General features: G+C 26.9%; 1 protein-coding gene across 1 annotated transcript in view; it reads right to left on the bottom strand.

The window, feature by feature from the left end:
* The window catches only part of LOC121128975 (spondin-1), a 122,685-nt gene extending 103,357 nt beyond the window's left edge, over nt 1-19,328 (bottom strand). Inside the window, exon 1 of the mRNA XM_040724601.2 lies at nt 19,162-19,328. The gene's annotated coding sequence lies outside the window, so the exon portion shown is untranslated. The remainder of the gene's footprint in view (nt 1-19,161) is intronic.
* Between the last annotated feature and the right edge of the window lie 222 nt (nt 19,329-19,550).

A 19,550-nucleotide genomic window follows, 5' to 3' on the forward strand; every position in this document is an offset into this window, starting at 1 on the left:
GTAAATTTTCAATGAGAACTGAAAATCATTGCTGACTAACTTTGTTATAAGAACATTGATTGTGACTAACTAAATATCCTTTTCAACTAAGAACCGACACTCTTAAACGGCTTAACCTAATATCTAATATTTGGTATACATAACTATAGGATTTACTATGGATTAGATTTTGCCCCGATTTCGTTATAGGATCCTATATGTGCGTAATTTACAACCTTATTATTCATTGTCAATAGTTATTGGTCGTCATCAAAAATAAAGAAACTCATTTCATGAAAGGGAATTGCATATAACTATCTTTTTGTTGAGAATATGAAAGATTTATTATAGTATGTATGTATAAAAATAGCTTATAATTTATGACCTTTGTTTATAAAATTTTTTGTTGGGATGCAAAAAACTATAAATTAAGTGCACATATCGCGGGTCTGAAGCAAAAGTGTAACAAGTGGCATTTTGTAATTCTTTGTTGTGAAAGAGTGTATAATATTTGACATATTCTAACATATTGATTTTGTAAATTGAATTATTGGAAAGTTAATATTTGAAAATTTTTAGAAATATGTGAAATATGATATATAAAAACACTCTTTAATATATTAAAAAAGGAAAATTTCTAAATGTCACTTGTAAGACTTTTGCTCTAGGCCCACGATATAATAAATAGATTGTAATAATTCTTGTCAATATTGCGATATTTAAAAAAAATATATAACTTTTCAATAAATAATATCCTGAATTATATCGATAATAAAAATAAATTCCTCTCTAAAACTATTCACATTTCGAGAACTTTTTCAAGCACAAAAGATTCGAAGATATTTATATATATATATTGGAGTGAAAATACTGAAACTCAATGATAATTTCTGTAAAATTTTAAATGAAGAAATTCTTAAATAAATGTAAAATATATCCACTGAAAATTTTATTAAATGAATCCCAATCATCAAAATAACCAGTGTAATAAGTGTGGCATTAAATTCATACAAAATGTATACTCATTTGATAGTACAAAAAACTAATTGCTCAGATTTAGTATATCTAATTACTGTGTTTGAACTAATTTGAAAGTTTGTATTCAAAGAAGTTTAATGTTTTCAGTATATCTATAAATAGATAAATAAACTAATAATATAAATTTGAAATTATTGTATGTGTGACGTTTATTCCTAAATTACATTACATTTTTTTAAGCTTCCTTAAAGTTCTCCCAAAATTTATATGACTTTGTAAAATATACTGTCATTTATATAAATAACACACTTATTTCAGTACTGAAGAAATATGATACTCTTATACTAATTATATTCTTATTTTGAGGTATCCCTTTTGAAGGAATATGATACTTTTAATTTAAGGTATCTATGTTGTCACCTGATGAGAAGATAAGAAGGAGAACAAGTGTATATTTTTTTTAAATAGAGAAAAGAAGATGATCAGTGAAACTAATGTAGATGTATAATGTATGATATAGAACATGAAAACATCAACGGGTAAGGTTGTTTTTTTTCCGAATATCCTATACCAAGTTTAGGAGAATCCCATTCAACAAAAAATGGGAAATTTTCCTGCACACAATTTTTTCCACCAAATTCATCTATCAATCCTAAAATTACTAAAATTTTTGGTAAATGGCCACAAGGCAATGTTTTTTTCCACAAAAAAAAATGCCAACGCAACATCTTAAACGGAGTATTTTCAATTTCCAGAACATATCCTTTATAAAAATAAATTTTAAATTTATAACAATAAAAAAAGTTATCTCTATGTCTTAGGTAAATTTTTGTAAAACACAAAATTTGCAAAATTGTCACTTCTAACCCTTTTTTCAATGCTTGAAGGTCATAAAAAAGGTCAAAAAATTTTGTTTTGTAATTTTTCTGGTGCCGCTTTTTAATTAAGTTTTGTAGAATCAAATTTTGTTGTAGAAAAAAAACAATTGTATTCAAAAGTCTATAAAATAAAAGTTGTAGACCCACACTTCATCAATGTCTTCCAATAATTTTTTATTTAGAAAATATTATGTCAAGGTCTGGAGAAACCTGTTTAAAAAAAGAAGATAAATTCAGTCATCGTCAGTTCTTGGGTTAACTTTAAAATAATACATTTTTGACTAAATTAATATAAAATTGCAAATAATTGGCATGGAGCCCCTTATTGGCTACTAGTCGTATAATAATGATGTATGTTTATATTAGCGTTAATAATCTTATAAATGACGTATTCAAGAGGATTTTTATTCAAGCACTAATATTAAGGTCAGTCACAAATTAATTTATTATATAGATTAATTAAATATCTTTACTTACGTTGTATTGTTTGAAATATAATCATTTGCGTCAAAATTTTATTTAGATTAAGAGATGAATAAATCTATACTCTCAGTGAACTTAAGACCTCATGGAATGCATTGTTAACAAATTTTATTCTGAGTAATGTTTACTTGACTCCAACATTCAATCACGTTTATTAATTACTTTATAACTAAATGTATAGAGTACTTTTTGAAATTAATAGATAGAAAAATTGTCTTTTGAAAGAATATGAATACATAGCAGTGATGTGATTAGGAATAAAAATTGCAAATAACAATTTGAATTTTATGAAGTCAACAGAAAAGAACAAAAACTCGGCTAATATGCATAATTATAAGTTCAAAAAGTATTGTTCTAACATAAAAATATCTAATTTAACATCTTGTACAGGAAAATCTATTTAAATTACCCATTTAAAATGTGAATGATGCAATTATTAATTATTCAATAATACAAAAATGTTAAATTTTAAGAAATGCTACCAAATATTTAAACTTAATTTAATTATTTGAAATGTTTAACATTAAAAAACAGTATAATACTATCCTTGAGTCACAAGTTTTCGAGAAAAGGCAAATAAAACTAGAAAAAAATTGAATTTAAAAAAAAATACAAACAACATCGATTCCCATTTTTTTTTTTGTATTACATCACTAATACAAACCAATGTAGTATTTTAATTAATTCAAATATCATAACCCACATTATTGTGGGTTAATTCACTAATATTAAAAATTCTTTATTATTTCTTATTTTGTATGAATTATGAAGACTGTGTGATGAATTTAATTAGAAAGTTTTTTGCTAACCTAATTAAATAAGCTGTGATACAATAATTATAAATATTTGTGGAACCTTATTTTTCTTCCTCTATACATGTAGTTAAATATATACATCAGGACAGTATGTTTTTCAACTTGTTGTGAATTTCTTATAACCTTTGCAAATTTCCTACAATGGCATTCTTTAAGTAGTACCCCTAGTCCAAAGTTTGTAAGGGGACAACAGTTTTTGTTTTCTTTAAAGCCGAAAGTCTTTATTCTAAGAAATATAGTTTCTAAATCCAGATCTTACTTTAATTTAACTACCAAAATTATTATAATGTTTTGGGGGAAAAACAAAAAACGCAAAAGACACTTGTATGTTTAATTAAAATATGGTTAACGACACGGGGAGGGGGGGGGACAGCTGATCCAGAGAGAGGATTTTGTGCCAGCTCTAACCAATAAGCGTTAGTAAATATTCTATATTCAAATTGTGTACTACTTATTAGCAGTTTATACCTTACAATACGGCTCCTGGTATTTTGTCAAGTTTCAACTCCTTTGCAATCTCACGGATGGTACAACGGGAAGCAGCTTCAATTTTGGCTTTAACTGCACTGATGTGGGATTATCTGTGTGCTCAACATGCTCTTTAATTCTGAGGGGGATTGGAAATTTTTTTTGTGAAAATGAAATTGTGTATAACTATGGACAAGATGGAGACTCAAAAACCTTTGACAATGTCCTTGATATTGTCTCCAGCGTCAATGCGTGCAGCTATTTTTTTTTCTTTGCTCCTTAGAGTCAAACACAATTTCTTTCTGTTTTAAGCTAGGAAGACACTAAAGGATTCAAAATAAAGCTCTTACGTTCAGACAACATATTTTTCTTTTTGAGAAATGATCACTTTTAATCCTACTTTATCGCTACTTGAAATAATTGAAACGGAATTTTATTATATAATGTATTCCTATTTGCGTAATAAATAGTTTGCAGTTTATTAACAAGTTTTATTTCAAAAATATATATTCTGTATGTTTTGAACCATTACTAAATTAATTCTCCTTGATAAAAAAAATTGAACTTACATAATATCATAATGTATAAAATAATACATTTACATTACAGGATATATGTTCATTTTTTAATGGTTTTGGTATTACATATGTACACTACAACCACCTTCTCTAGAAGGTCCATTTACGTTTTTCATAGCCAAGTATGTATAAAAGAACAAATAAAATAAAATAATATTCTATAAAAAAACATTTAATTTTTACATGAATTACGAATCCCAGGATATTTGAATGGTTTTTCTAATTACATATAACCAAATTGATATATTAGTTTATTAATAAGTGTTTGTTTTTTTCATTCTTTAAAAAAAAGTAATTATTATTAACTAATCGATCTTTTGTCAATTTTAATAAAAAAATTTCTTCAAATAATCAAATATGTCATTGGATTACCATTGATTGAAAACTCAGTAATTTTTACACAATTTGAAAGATTTTTATGTGTTAATAAAAAACAATCTCATTTATATATTTTTTTTGTAAATTAATCACCTAAACAAAGTTACTAAATCGAAAATGATATAATATTCTACTGAATTTTACAATTATTTTCTCTTATTTGTACCTACAAATAAGTTTGTATCAGTGTTCAATAAGAGACTTAAAAACAATGCTGTGTAGGCCCTTATTTAAGACCGATGACTGAAGTCAAATCCTTCTTGTTAGTCCTTAACCCTTTACCGCTTGAATTTTTAGTAATATTTTTTTTTTTTTAATTTAAAAAAAAAAATTTAAAGACATTTTGAAGTACATCCAGGCGGTAAAGGGTTAAATATGTTAAACCCGATCCCTCGTGACGCCATTTATTATTTTTCCTTGTTTTAATTTGTTATATAATTAAATAAAAATATAACAAAGTAAAAAAAAAAATCCGTTTCGTATTGCATTATAATAAAAAAATGAATAATTTTGCATGATTTGTGCAATGTTCTAAATATATAACATATACCTCCTATATTTTATTTGTGTAGATAAATTATCGATATTGTTATGAAAAATGTCAAGTACCAGTCCCAGGGTAGTTTTCTGGCACAGATATGAACATTCCTAAGACTGGAACGTACCGAATGAATTCACAACATTTGTGTTGTCTCGTGAAAAACATAGTATGCCAAAGAAAGTTTGTTTGTGGAAATTTCAAAGTAACAAAATCCAGACTAAACAAAATATTTCCATTTATCATGACCCTTCCCCATGCTTAAAAACATAGGCTATACATATAATTTACTCCAGTAAATTATAGGTTTTTTATTTTTCTTTAACATCAGGACAAACATTTTTTTTTTTTTTTAATTTTTCAAAGTTTCTTTTAATAAACATTTCCGTAGAGTTCTAATTAGAGGAAATAAAAAGGAAAGCTCAAACATCTGTGACATCGTTTCTCATTTCTTTAATTAATTCTTCTAAAATTTCCTTTTACCCTTTTTGATTTTTTATCAAAAGTACAAAATAAATTAATTTTTAGAAATAATTGGAAACACTATTTTATTTAAAAAGGTATTTTTTTTTTTTTTTGTAAATTACTTGCAGAACTTTTACCTAAATGCCTAATTAATATAAGTATTTACTTTGTTATTTTTCTAAGACGTGCGTGACCTTCCCTCCAGTGGTACACGATTGCTTGAGCATGGGGGGGAATGAATAATTATTTTATTAATTAAAAAAGATCTTAACAAAAATATATGGTTTTTATAATATTTCAGATAAATTGTCCTCATCAGTAATTACCATTTAAAATCTTAATCACGACTCAACCCGAAAATGACCAATATGTTTTAAGTTAAGGATACTTATTTTTTATATTTTTTACCATCTTGTATTTTATTTTTATTTAAACATTTGATAAATATGTAACAGAGCAAAATATCTGCCGTTTACTCTGTTCTTGTAGGCCATGAAGCAAACAGCATTGCAACGCTTCTAAATGTCCACCATTGAACTGTGCATCGTATTATAAATAGACAGATTTAAACAATTTGGCAAATCTAACAAGAAGAAAAATTATTACCAGATGGATAAGAAAAGCACCCCACGTTTTTTATTTTTGGCGAAAAGAGTCAGTAACAATATTCTCAGATTCTCTAATGAGTAAATTAGCAAAAGATATACAGGTGAGCAAGGCACCTATCTACAGAGCTTTTGCTGATTATGTTTCTTATGACCTCTTGTCGCCTAAAGCATCTCGATCTCTTATTTGATCTCATGAAGACCAAAATATCTATGGGAAGAAACTTTTTCTTTCTCTTAAACCCACTGGTGGTTACTTTTGCTTATTTTAAGTATAAAAACTTTTCACTACGCATTGATCATATAACTGCCAAAATGATAAGTGGATCAGCCAAGATGTTCACAAAGTCCTAGGTATCTTCAGAAGCAAAATTCCGGGTGCTATTATGACATTGGGCGTCATCAGCAGTGAAAGCCATGTTATGGATCCTAGTGTTTAGTTTTGGTCTCAGAATCAACCAAGATCTCCAAGAAACGGTTATTCTAACCATGACGAAGACTGGCTTCTGGCAGGCTTTATACATTCCAGAAAGACATTGCACCAGCTCACAAAGCCCACATAACAATTGAACGTTTAAATACCAATGTCAATCATTTTTGGCCACCTGAAATATGGCCTCCAAAATCCCCATATTTAAATTTATGCGATTACTATCGTTAAGGGAAAGTAGATGCTAGTCCCTCCAGGACTCACCATAACAATATTATTTAAATAAAGCGATTTATCACCCCAGAAGCCAGGAATCATGATCCCTCAGAGGTAGTTAGGGGATGTTCCTATTACAGGGATACTGTGGAAAAATTCCTTGAAGAAAAGTGTTTTGTCCACATCTCTTTAGTAAATTTTACAAGTTAATTAAAAAAAATATATAAATAATAGTAAATTTATAAGTGTTACTCTCTAAGGATAATTTATCAATGATATTCATAAATGAAGACAAAAAATATATAATTTTTTTTTTTTCAAAACATTTTTTCAAAAATTGTCAAATTTCAAAAAAATAAAAATAATCCTACTCAGAATTATTGATATTTTGTATCCCTTTCAAAAGTAAGATTTATCGATGTTCTCAAAAAAGATTTTTTTTAATATAATTTCATCATTTGAGTCAAACTTCCTTTCACTTTTTTTCTCTTTTCTTTAAGTTTGGAAGCAATAAATAGTTACTTGGGCCTAAATCTGGTAGATAGCTTGATGAGGAAGAAATTAATAGTCCCATTAATGAAAATGTATCATGGAAACCTCACTTGTGTGTACCCTTGCATTTTAGATGATAAAGTATATGTTTCTTGGACAAATGAAGTCGTTTTTTCTTTAAATCGTCATTGAATGGGTCCAAAAAGTTAAAAAATATCCGTCATTGATGGTTCTTTCCTTTTGAAGGTAATCAATGATGTTTTTACCGTGTAAATTCCATAAAACAATCGCAAATACTTTATTGCCTGACAAACCCACCTTGGAGATCGTGTGATAAATGTGGAGAAAAGCAGAATTTATTTCGTACATCTCATACACAAAACATATCGTATCAAATATGTTAAAATAATTTGAATGACCAAAAAAAGGATTTTATAAAACCCTACGTACCTAAAAATCAGTGCACAAAATGTTCTAAATTGTAAACTATTTCCTTGTCGAACAATGTAAAAATATAAACTATAACATCACGTTTAAAATTACCTATTTAATTTTCTCTTCATCACCCATTTTTGTTTTTCTCAGACCAATAATTTAGAAAAAAAATCAGATTGTGTTTTAGATAGCGTCTTTTAAATGTTTGCCATCATATTTTCTTTTAGACTTCATTTGGAAATCTAAATTTTACATTGTGCACAAATTGAAAAAAAAAATTTTTTTTTAACTATAAGGTAGTAATTGTAAAACTTTAAAAATAAGTAATAAAATATCGCCTTCAAGAAAAAAATACCAGTGAGTGTATGACGATTTTGTCAATAGCCCAGAAAAATGTAACAGTTTTGTGGTGCGTCAACGCAAAAACAATCTGATTTTAGATAAAAACGTAGTCTTTTGCATTTTATTTTCACTGCATATATACAAGAAGAAAAATATTTCGTTAATAAATATATAGTTTACTCAATTTTGGCCTTTATATTAATTTTCTTAGAAAAAATTGGAATTTTCAATAAAGTTAGGTATATTGTAGAACCTTCTTTTGGTTATGATAATATAATTTAACTGCTATAAAATAACTTTTCAAGCTTAGCCTTCAAGGTTATAGGGTTTTTTTTTTAATAAGGACAATGAATTTTTGGGAACTTTAACTGCATTTTTATTACTCTCCGTTTTTCATAGGCATAGTCACATGTAACAACTCATTAATGATTCAATGTTCATATGTTTTTTGTTCTCAAGAATAACAGAAGAATTGTTAAATAAACTAGATGATGGTATTCTATTACTTTAGAGGGTTCACAGTTAAAAGCCATTAAATATCAAGGTAGTAAAAAACCTCGAAAATTTATAATCAAAAATAACTTTGAAACATATTGAGGTAAAGAGCTGAAATTGGCATCATTAACCAAATTTAATTAGTAATGCTTCATATATCTAATAAATAAAATCGAAGGTCAAAAACGCCAAAACGACCATCAACTATCAACTCATTGAGATACAAGGCAAAAATAATTACTTTGTGACATACAATATATTTATAACACGTATTTATGTATGGATATAATAGATATTAAATTCAACATGGCACTTTTTAGACTTTATTGTACAGAAAAATGATATTTCAATTAAGAAAAAATGACTATAGGTAGAGATTTGAGCTCTACGGAGTGTGTATTCAAGCCTTGATTTTCGTTTATTATTATATATATATATTTTCGCAAATTATCTGCTTCAAGAGTAGTAGTTTATCCGGAAAACTACAGAAAAATAAAACTTTTTTAAAGTATTTATCGATTCAATATAATAACATATATATTTATACATAAAGAAGGGAAGGAAAATGATAAGATAAAATAAGTATGAGCTTTGCATCAAATTATAAGAAAGACTGAAAAAAGTTTTTCAATCTAAATAAAATTCAAAAATAACAGTAGCGACTAATATTTAAATTTTTTTAATAAAAAATAACCAGAGAAACAGATAAGCTTTGCAACACAAAAAAAAACAAAGAAGATTTAAATATACACGTATATTTACCTACATATGTTAATATACTTTTATACCATTTGTTATTTCCCTGGGGTGTTTTCTACCCCAGAGACACCAAATATACTATTAATACTTTTTGTTTATCTTATTTATGCTCCATATTCCATCTAAATTCTTAATGTACCATGAACTTCATTTATCTAACTTTTTTGGGGGATGTTACTTTATTCATTTCTGAGATATTTACACAAAATTCCGGAATTAATTGTTTAGGTTTGAATTACTATTTATTTCTTGTCATTTACTTAACCAAAAGATGAATATGATGAAAAGAGTTTAATTTGATAATAACATAGTATATCATATGCTCCGGGTTGAAAATTTGAACGGTTTACTTTAAAAGGTTTTAAAAATTTTAGAAGAAGAGATAAAAATTTCATTACGACGTTTTAAAGTTTGGACTGGAGAGAGGAAGTATTTAATATAGTGATTATATTTTATAAACAACTAATATTTTCAATTAACAAATGAAAGTTTATTTTTCTCATATTTGAAAGATTTTGTATCAAAATAAAATCTAACCAATTGTTTAATAGTTCGTTACATTTCCTTATTATTTATTTACTTTTCGACAAACATGAATTGATGGAATTTTCATTGGTCATTCAAACTTTTCCCCTACTTTGATAGAATGACTATTACTTATATACAATATACATACATAATTAATTGTGAGTACAATGATTAATATGTATGAAAGCTCAACTAACCTTGAAAGTTTGTCTTTTTATATACACAATAATAAATGTTTACCTCACTGCTTTAGTTGTGTTGTTTTTTTGTTCCTGAGCCTATTATTTTGTGATGTACAGGGTGTGTACGCATTATTAAGTTTGATTTTTATAGACTTATTATAAATAAATTTGAGCTGCAATAAAATCCCGTATTTGAAGCATAATATATTCAAGATGATGTTCTTCAAAAGCTTTATTACAGCCTTGATCTCAAAGACAGCATTATCAGGATATTTGATAACTTTTGATAAGAACAGCCTTTCCTTGCATCCACTATGAAAGAGTTGTTGACAATAAGTATAATCTTTTTCGTGAAATCACCACACGATCAATATTTGTACAAAGTAAGTGTTTTATACAAACTTTTTTATCCCATAGGGGCCTAAAATTGTCTTGTACATAACTAACTATGCAGGTTCCAATAATTTACACTTTGAACTGAATTAACAAGTTGAATTCGGGGAAGAGAAGAAGTAGTTTTCTACATCAGCAAGAAAAATGAAATTGATGATAAATTGATGCTATATATGTGGCAATGACATAAAAGCAAGCTGGGATTTTTTTGATAAAACAGAGAAAAACGCAAAGTAAGTTTTTTTTAATTCAATGAAAAACAGGATAGGATTTTTTAAAGAGTCAAATACAATATAAAACCATTGAAAGACTTTCATGTTTAATATGATTGATGTTTGTTTAAATATTTACAAGAACATATTCAATACAAGTTGAGTAAATTTGATCGTGCGGTATTTGAACTTTGAATCGAATAATGTTACCAAATAACCAATTTTTATCAGGTTCAGGTAGTTTTTAAATCCGCGGCTCCTAAAAACCTTATCACTTTTTTGAATAATATAAATTATAGTACTTATATCAACGGATACGTTTATGATACTATCGCAATATATATAAAAAGTATCCTAGCCTGCTTTTATGTTATCGCCACAAATATATAGTATAATAAAAAGCGACTTCTTTTGCGATAAAATATATAGGAATCTATTCAAGCTAACATGCGTTTATCATCCTTCTAGAAGCAGTAGTGGATACTAGTGTTGTGTCGGTGTAGTCCCTCTTCTTAGTTCTTAAAGAAGATAAAATCGATCCCTTGTGACGTCATGAGAGTGATTTTCCTTCTTTTAATTATTGTGTTATGTAATAGTATTAATTATATAGAAAATGAAAATTTGTTTTGTAACTTTTTTTGAATTTTAAATTACGGCTATCTCGGAAAAGTTGTCATTTTGTAATTGTTCTACAATTTCATCTTTAGATAGCACATCTTGGTCTACGTTTGAAAGGAGACAAATGTTATTTATATTGTTTATAAATAATAAAATACATCTTTAATCATTATTTTGTATTAATTTACTATGATAAACGTTATTTTAATCTAAAAAACTAAAATTTTATTATTTTTTTTCTAAAGCTGCACTGTGTAGAAAATATCTTACGTAAATTTTGGCATTCCCTCTCTGAAAATGTAAAAAGGAATGTGTACTAAACGAGGATTATCAAAACGTCCTAACATTTTTTTTTTTTTCCTTTTGTGTTCGTTTTAATTAGTTTCAAACTTATCAGAGGTTATTAAAACTTTTACTAAGATTATTTAATGCAAAATAACTAAATATGACTTTTTAGTATCTATATTTACTGAGTAGAGAGTATTTGGCGTTTTTCATTATTTGATCGATTTTGTGAACAAAAGTTAACATAAGACAACTTTTCTGCACTTGCCGTAATCGAAATTCGAAAAAAGTTTAAAATCGAAACACCTCATAAGCAATTTTTTTAATAGATATCTGATATTTTTATTTGCCTGAATAAATTTTGACACTAGGAGAGAAAATTGTAAAGACCAACGGTTAAATACCAGTTCCAAAGACTGATAGGACCAGTCCTAAAACTGGGCTGGACTAGACCGAATGAATTAGGACCGATACGACACGAATGAGTGTGACATAAATGAATTATCATATGTCGAATATTTTTTCGTATCTAAAAGTAACTCTCAACTCATTTCCTTGTCGTATCTTAAAGCAATCCTAATACAGAAGTAGCATTCTTGTATTTCCCTATTTTCCTTCCAAATATCAAACAATTTAAGTTGACATTTTTGATGTTGCACTCTGTAGAAATATTATTTGTATACAACAAACATGAATTTTATTAAATCTATGTACATATGTAAATCTTTGGAGGTTAATATTACCTCTACTTCTTCTTCAACTATACTTTTTGTTGTTTAAAGTACCTCGAAGGCATCTTATTTAGAATAAGATCTCTGCTGCTATGTAATTTACCTATTAATAAATTGCCCCCTCCCCATGTATAAATGTTTGTTTAAAGTACATTGTTACATTATCTTTTCTCTACATAAAACATACATACATATCTATGCATGTATGTAAAGATACATGGTTATAGTGATGTAAATCGTGTGAATTTTTCAGCTGGCTCGTTTTTTTGTTTGTTTTTTTAGTTTAGTAATTTAAAGGATGAATTTTCTTTTCCTTAGGAGTTGTCATTATTATTTAACTCCTGAATTGTGAACTTCCTTTCTTGTAATATTCAATTATATTCAACCCTGATTGAAAATTCGTGTGTTCTCATAAAAGACGGAGAGAAATCTTGAGGCCATGTTGCAGAGTTATAATTGTAAATCCTTGTCGGACTCAGAGTAGAATTGGGGATCGACAGTGGAGAAATTCTTGTCCATGTCTATGTATATTTCCTCTCCGTTCCTCCTTTGTCAGAACTGATTGTAGCTAATCTCCTACAAAACATTATTCAAATTATAAGGGTTACCATGCTGATTTTAAGCTAATTATGATTTATAGCTAGTGTGGACTCAATTCAAAAATTACAAATTTTATTACTTTGAATTCTAAGCCAATTCAAGTTCAAATTTTTAGAAATGACGTGGATTTTTCTTTTTCAAAATACATCAACTCATCTCTTAATAAGAAATGAGTGTTTGTAGTAGTTTTTAATGTCCTTATGAGTAGTGAGACTAAAAGTTTTACAATCCACTACTCAAATATTTATAGTTGGAGTTCAAATAAAAATAAATTTTCCAAAAAATACTTCGAAAGGGGCCGTGGAATTTTCATAAATGGATGACTTTGGGAAATTCGACTTTTTATCCTCAGTTCAAGTTATACTCGAATCCAATACTAATACCCAACTGAATACTTATATGAAACATCTATGAATATGTTAATATCTAGATTTGTATTTAGGATTAGTGTTGTGGACTGAAGACTGGAGTCCTGTCTAGTTCAGTCTCGGTCAAAACTTATAAAGTTCGCTCCTTGATGACGTAGATCAACTTTATTTCTTCTTTTTTTTTAAACCGTTCTAGTACTGGTCCCAAAGACTGAGAGGACAGGTTCTAAGACTCGATAGGACTGAATAAATCATACTGACACAATAATACTGAAAGGTCATAAGTAAAAACAAAATTAATAGCATCTTTGACATTTTTAAGCAAAAAAGTATCACAGGGCTCAAATCGAGGATAATATGATACGTATGGCGTTATAGGGTTAAATATATTCAAAATTCAAAAAACATATTAGATGTTAAATACTTGAAAAGTCCTATTGTGAAAAAATGAGTGTGCCCTGTGTTATCGATCCATGCGACTGGAAAAAAAGTTTCATCACATATCCTTTCAATATCAAATAAAAGGACACCATCCTCGTTTTGAATTTACACCTTTTAATTTGTTCATTATTTTACAATATTTAGTTCGAGTTCCCCGAATCAACATTCAGACTATTAATATGCAATGTGTTAGTCGATGAAACAAAAACAAAATGTTACATTTTTATACTATAGGTTTTCATTACTTCCTTAATAATTTAATTATTTGTACAGCTACGAATAGCATTTATAAGTTCGTTTCATTTTTCCCTATTTTGAAATTCAAAATGATTTTTGATTTATGGTTTTTTTTAGAAACAACGTTATACATTACATTATTAATCAATTGAGCATGAAATTTCAATATATGTAATAAAATTTCTTTACATATTCCCTTCTATTTATAAAACTGTAAAAAGCAAAGTGCTGTTAATAAGATCGTTATGATCAATTAGTTACCCTACTAACTCATAAAGATACTGCAAACTATACATTACATTTTTTGAAAACAATATGTTCAGAGAATTTATATGTTGAAAATTTTGGGTTTTTTAAGAAAAATAATTTTAGAAAATATGAATAATAATATTTTTGGTTTTAGGATTTACTTGAAAGGTAAAATCTGACATAGAAACTTCAACTTTGAAATTAATGATCAACATAAATCATCTAACAAAGGATCACCAGAAAGAGATAAAGTTGAAAATACCTTGAAAACATGAAATGTTTTCACCATTTTCAATTTAATCCCAAATAGCTTTTAATGATTCAGTCTAAAAACTTTTTATAAATTCTCTTTTAAAGGACAATTTAGATCCTTAATAAATTTTGAGGACCAACAAATGTCTTATGTTAAATATCAAATTTTAAATAAATTGTTTAGCTTACAAGTACGTTAAATCATTAACTTCCTGTGTAATCCAAACTGGATATTGACGTCCCATATACTTCTTTATTGACAATAAAATTGATAATTTTTTAATTAATTATATTAAACAAAAGATATTTATTAGTAAAAGACAATGCAAAATTATACCATTATCTTGATTTTGACAATTTTTCTGAGTGTGTAACAGTTTCATTTAGATTGATGAGCATAAATATTTAATAATTCACTTTTTTGTTAAGGGATTGAACCAAAAACGGGAACGTTACCTGTAGTACATAATACATATTTGAATAATTGTTAAGAATTTCTTAGAACATACTTTATGAACAAATAATATTTTGAATATTTAAGCAAGCTAACTTAGTATAATCTTATTCGATATTTTTCCATCCCAATTTTTGTTTGTAACTACTAATGTTTTTAATGAAAATACTAAGTTTTTTCAGGACTGCGCGTCTTCAAGAAAAAATGATTTTTAATCAAAATGTTAATCATGACAGTCATATAAACCAAATTTTACAAAAACAAATAATTAAAAAGTCACAATAATTCCAAGCAAGACGTTCAAAACTTAGATAAATTATGATAAAAAGAATGACATTGAGAATCCAAACAGCTGGGCACATGTTAAATAAAAGCCTTATTATATAAGACATCACGTTTTAATAATTAATTAATAAGAGTTGAACCATTATTCTTATATTTAATGTAGGTAAACATCGGAAAGACTTTTAATTAAATTTTAAATAAATTACATTCAATTTTGCCAACTTTAGAATCTCATATCTCAGAATATGATTTACGAGATGCCAAAAAAACTGTATGGCTTTTAAATACATTGGTTTTCAACCTGCTCAATAAGTAGTTTTTATAAGAAAGACAAAAAACTAAATCATTTTGAACTGCATGTTTCTCTAAAAAGAAGTTACATCATCCACAAATGGAGGAAAAAATCAAATCTTATTTATCATTTGTAAATCATTCACATCTACCATGTCTATTTATAAAGTATTTTCATATATGTCAACTACAAAAAAAGATTAAATATGCCAAAAATTCAATCAAAATTCCAAAAGAGTAACTTTATACAACACATTGGTTTAAATGTATTGAAAGAGTGCTAATTTTTATATAATAAAAATAAATATACAGCCGTCTTCAAGATCTACCTAAAATTATCAAAAAGAAAAGAAAAAAACTCCACATAATGTATCTGATTGAAATCTTCTCTAATGCATTAAAAGAAGCATTTCCTTACTACCACTTATATAAAGATTCTTTTGGATAAAATACATCTTTTCTCTTTTTTTGAGAATGAGGACAGGTGTTCAAATCCCTTTTACAAAGTGGGAAAAAAAACTGTACTGAAACATAAAATCAATTTTTATTTTTTTATAAAAATGTACATTTTGATATTCATACTGACTTGTGGGTAATAATTGCGGTCAAAATTCTAAATTCAAATCTCCCTCCTATCTTCAAAATTAATTTTCTTAAAATTGTATGTTTTTATGAAAATTCATAAAAACTTTACTTTTGTTTTTTTTGCTATTTATACTGTAGATTTAAGTAGTGAGTCAATATAAAAACAATCTTTAACAAAATTCAAGAAAATTAAAAAGGCTTTATATAATTTCATACATCATAAAAAGATACACCCTAATGGTGACTTAGAGACATTGTATCTAAATTTTTGGGATGATTAAAGAATGTAAAAACAATAATTTTTCAAATCTTCTAAACTAAGGCTCAAACAGCATATAAGCGAGTCGATTAAATGGGACAATTTGAGGGAGTATTATATTAATTGGTAATTCAGCCAAGTTACGATAAACTTTTTATGCAAAATATAACTACAATTTACTTTTTTAAATCATTCATTGAAACATATATATTGAAAATTCCGATTATGAGAAACAATTTTTGATTGGGCCTGTCACTTTGTATGTGAAATTTAAATTCTAATAAATATCAAAATTTCCCTGATCTTTTCCATTATTAATTATCAAAATTAGTCAAAAATATAACAACTCTATAAAGTCACAGGTAAAATTAAATACACTTTTAAAAAATACTAAGTTGAAAATTTTTACATATGGATAATTTTCAAAATCTTTTAAAAGTTATTTTATGTACAATACTACGTTAATAAAGAAAGTTATAAACTTGCTAAAATGGTTATATATTTACTCGGTTCACAAAGGGTAGTTTTACGAGAGAAAATGGAAGAATTGTCGGTTTTTAACTCCATTACAATGATTGGTATTGGCCCTTAAAAATCACAATCAGTTGAACAATACTTCCAGCATTTGTATAAAACTACTCAACTGCTCAATATTTAAAGCTTTTGACAATTTTATATAAAATTTACGACTCGATTTTAAGTAAGATGTACTTGTGTGTGTATAACCATCAACATCAGTGTAATGTAATCAAAAAGTGTGTTTTACCTTTTTAAATTGAGTGATATTGTATGCAGTCAATAACTTTCATAGACTTTTTAGTCGATGCATCAAAAACAACTTTTCGAGTGTGATATAAATAAATCAGTAACAATTTATTGATATCTCAAGTGTGTGGTTGTATGTTTAAAAAAATTTGAGCGGGAATAAAGTATGTTTATAATGTAAAGGCATTGCAAAGTCATTGAAAAGGCAATATATATAAATCAGGGCATTAAAATTACTAATAAGTTTTACATAATAATATACAAACAATTACGTATGTTTAAATAATGATAATATATGCATTATACCTATTAATATGCTTATTAAAGTAATTGTAATTTAAAAATAATAATTTTACAGGAATAAGTGTTTGATTTAATTCAATGAAAATAATTTGTATTTATTTACACTAACATTCATGATTTTTGAGAGTTCAAAAAAACACATACGGAGGTACACATTTTAAAAACTTGATTGGCAAATAATCAAATTGAAGATGTATTGTTTTTTTACCCAAAAAAAACAAAGATGATCAAAATCTTAACTAAAAGAACACATCCGAAATACAGTTTTAATTTAGTAAAAATATCTATGGTATATTTTTAGATGTATACATTACTGAAATCCCCAAAGATGTAAGTCATCTGAACAATATTTCCACTCGTAATAATTATTCGTTTTGAAAGCTATAAACCAAGTGGTGAAACGCTTACCGTGTAATCAATTTTTATGGGAATTAAATTAAGTAGGTGAATTATTTTCTTTCTGCCCTGAATAACTTTATAAGGAACTACGTCATCATTGTAAATTTATCCTTTTTATTAAATTCAAATGATAAATTCTGCAAAATCAAGAAAAAATATTTATTTGTCATGAGGAAACTTGACAATATAATGAAATTTGTGACATCTTGCATAAGGAAAATATTTTTCGAAACTTAATAAATATAATCAAGCTAACGAGCGCGTTAAGTCACTTTTTATAACCTTGTACCTCTTTTTATTGTAACTTCTATAGCTATCAACAGGCAATTAGAAGAGTATTGATATCCATCTGCAGATATGCAGTTTCCCATAGTTCCTGACTTTCAACTCCTTAGAATTTTAGAAATATTCACATAATTTATAGTATGTTTGTATAGGTCGAATAACCTAGATTTAATAATATAAATTACCATGAACAGTATATGTAATTAGTAAATAAGACTATCAGTGCAATGAATCGATACTTTTCTGCGGCATGTTTGGTTGAAAATTTTTGACGCCCGTTCTAAATCTTATGGAATCAAACACAAAAACCATAGAGCAAGTTTTACATAATAGTTTCATCATATTTATCAGGTATTATTAATCTATCTCGACTATATTTTTTATACCCAATGTTTATAAGGATAATAAAAATCGTAGTTTAGCCTTATTAATGAATAATGGCTAACTTTTATCATATACGAAAGATACTAAAAGTTTTAATAAACTAATACAATTGATAAAATAAGATACAATGTTTTGCAAAGATCAATAACAAGAATGAGATCGATTTTAAGTTTTATATTAAAAACTAATGTAACCCATCATTTTGTTATTTTCCAATGTAATTGTTGTACACTATGATATTAAAACGGTCATAAATTGGAAAATGAAACTACAGTGATATTTCCAATTGAAAAAAAAATTATATAAAGTCAAAAATTGGAGCTCTAGTTGTTTCTAAAGTGGACCAGTTGTCACATTATATATTAATTCTCTTTGAGTACATTGTATGATAGATACCTCTAATTAGTTACGCAATGTTTAAAAAAAAGAGCAAATTAATATATGATTATTTCGAGATTTGAAAATTGCTGGGATACCGGTGAGTTTATATTCTAAAATAACGTGTATGCTGTACATTTGTAATCTCATTAAATATTATTCCATGTTTTGAAGATTTGATTCAAGTATCATCAGCAGACAAGGAATACTGTATGATCTCATTCAGTAGATTGTATCTGTAGCATTGTCTGAGCTGTGATTTTTCTCACATCCGGATTTAAGCAATTCCACATTTTATAACAATAATATTTTTGTCAAAAAACAAAAACAGATTTTAACTTACCATAAAAAAAATTCAATCCTTTCGATAAGATATTAATGTAGTTAAAAGTGAGATCAAATCTTTTTCTATTTTAGAAAGCTTTTACCTCCTCACTGAATGAGTATTTCATAGTAACTGAAAGAAAAGAATATTTCGAAAAGACTATGTAAGTCGGTAGTGTGGTTCTCTTTACTTCTTTCTCCCTATGTATGTATGAACATATAGAGAAAGATTCTATCGTAGGAGAAACGGTGTTTTTACTCAAATAATTCATACACATTTACTATGAACGTTTATAAAGGTATATAAACAATAAAACAATTCATGTTATTGTTTTTTTAAATTGGCTAACAACATCTATAATTTTTTTAGTTGTGCATGATGAAAACTTCATATCATGTATACCCAGA

Source organism: Lepeophtheirus salmonis, chromosome 14 (assembly GCF_016086655.4).
Source record: "Lepeophtheirus salmonis chromosome 14, UVic_Lsal_1.4, whole genome shotgun sequence".
Classification (NCBI taxonomy): Eukaryota; Metazoa; Arthropoda; class Copepoda; order Siphonostomatoida; family Caligidae; genus Lepeophtheirus; species Lepeophtheirus salmonis.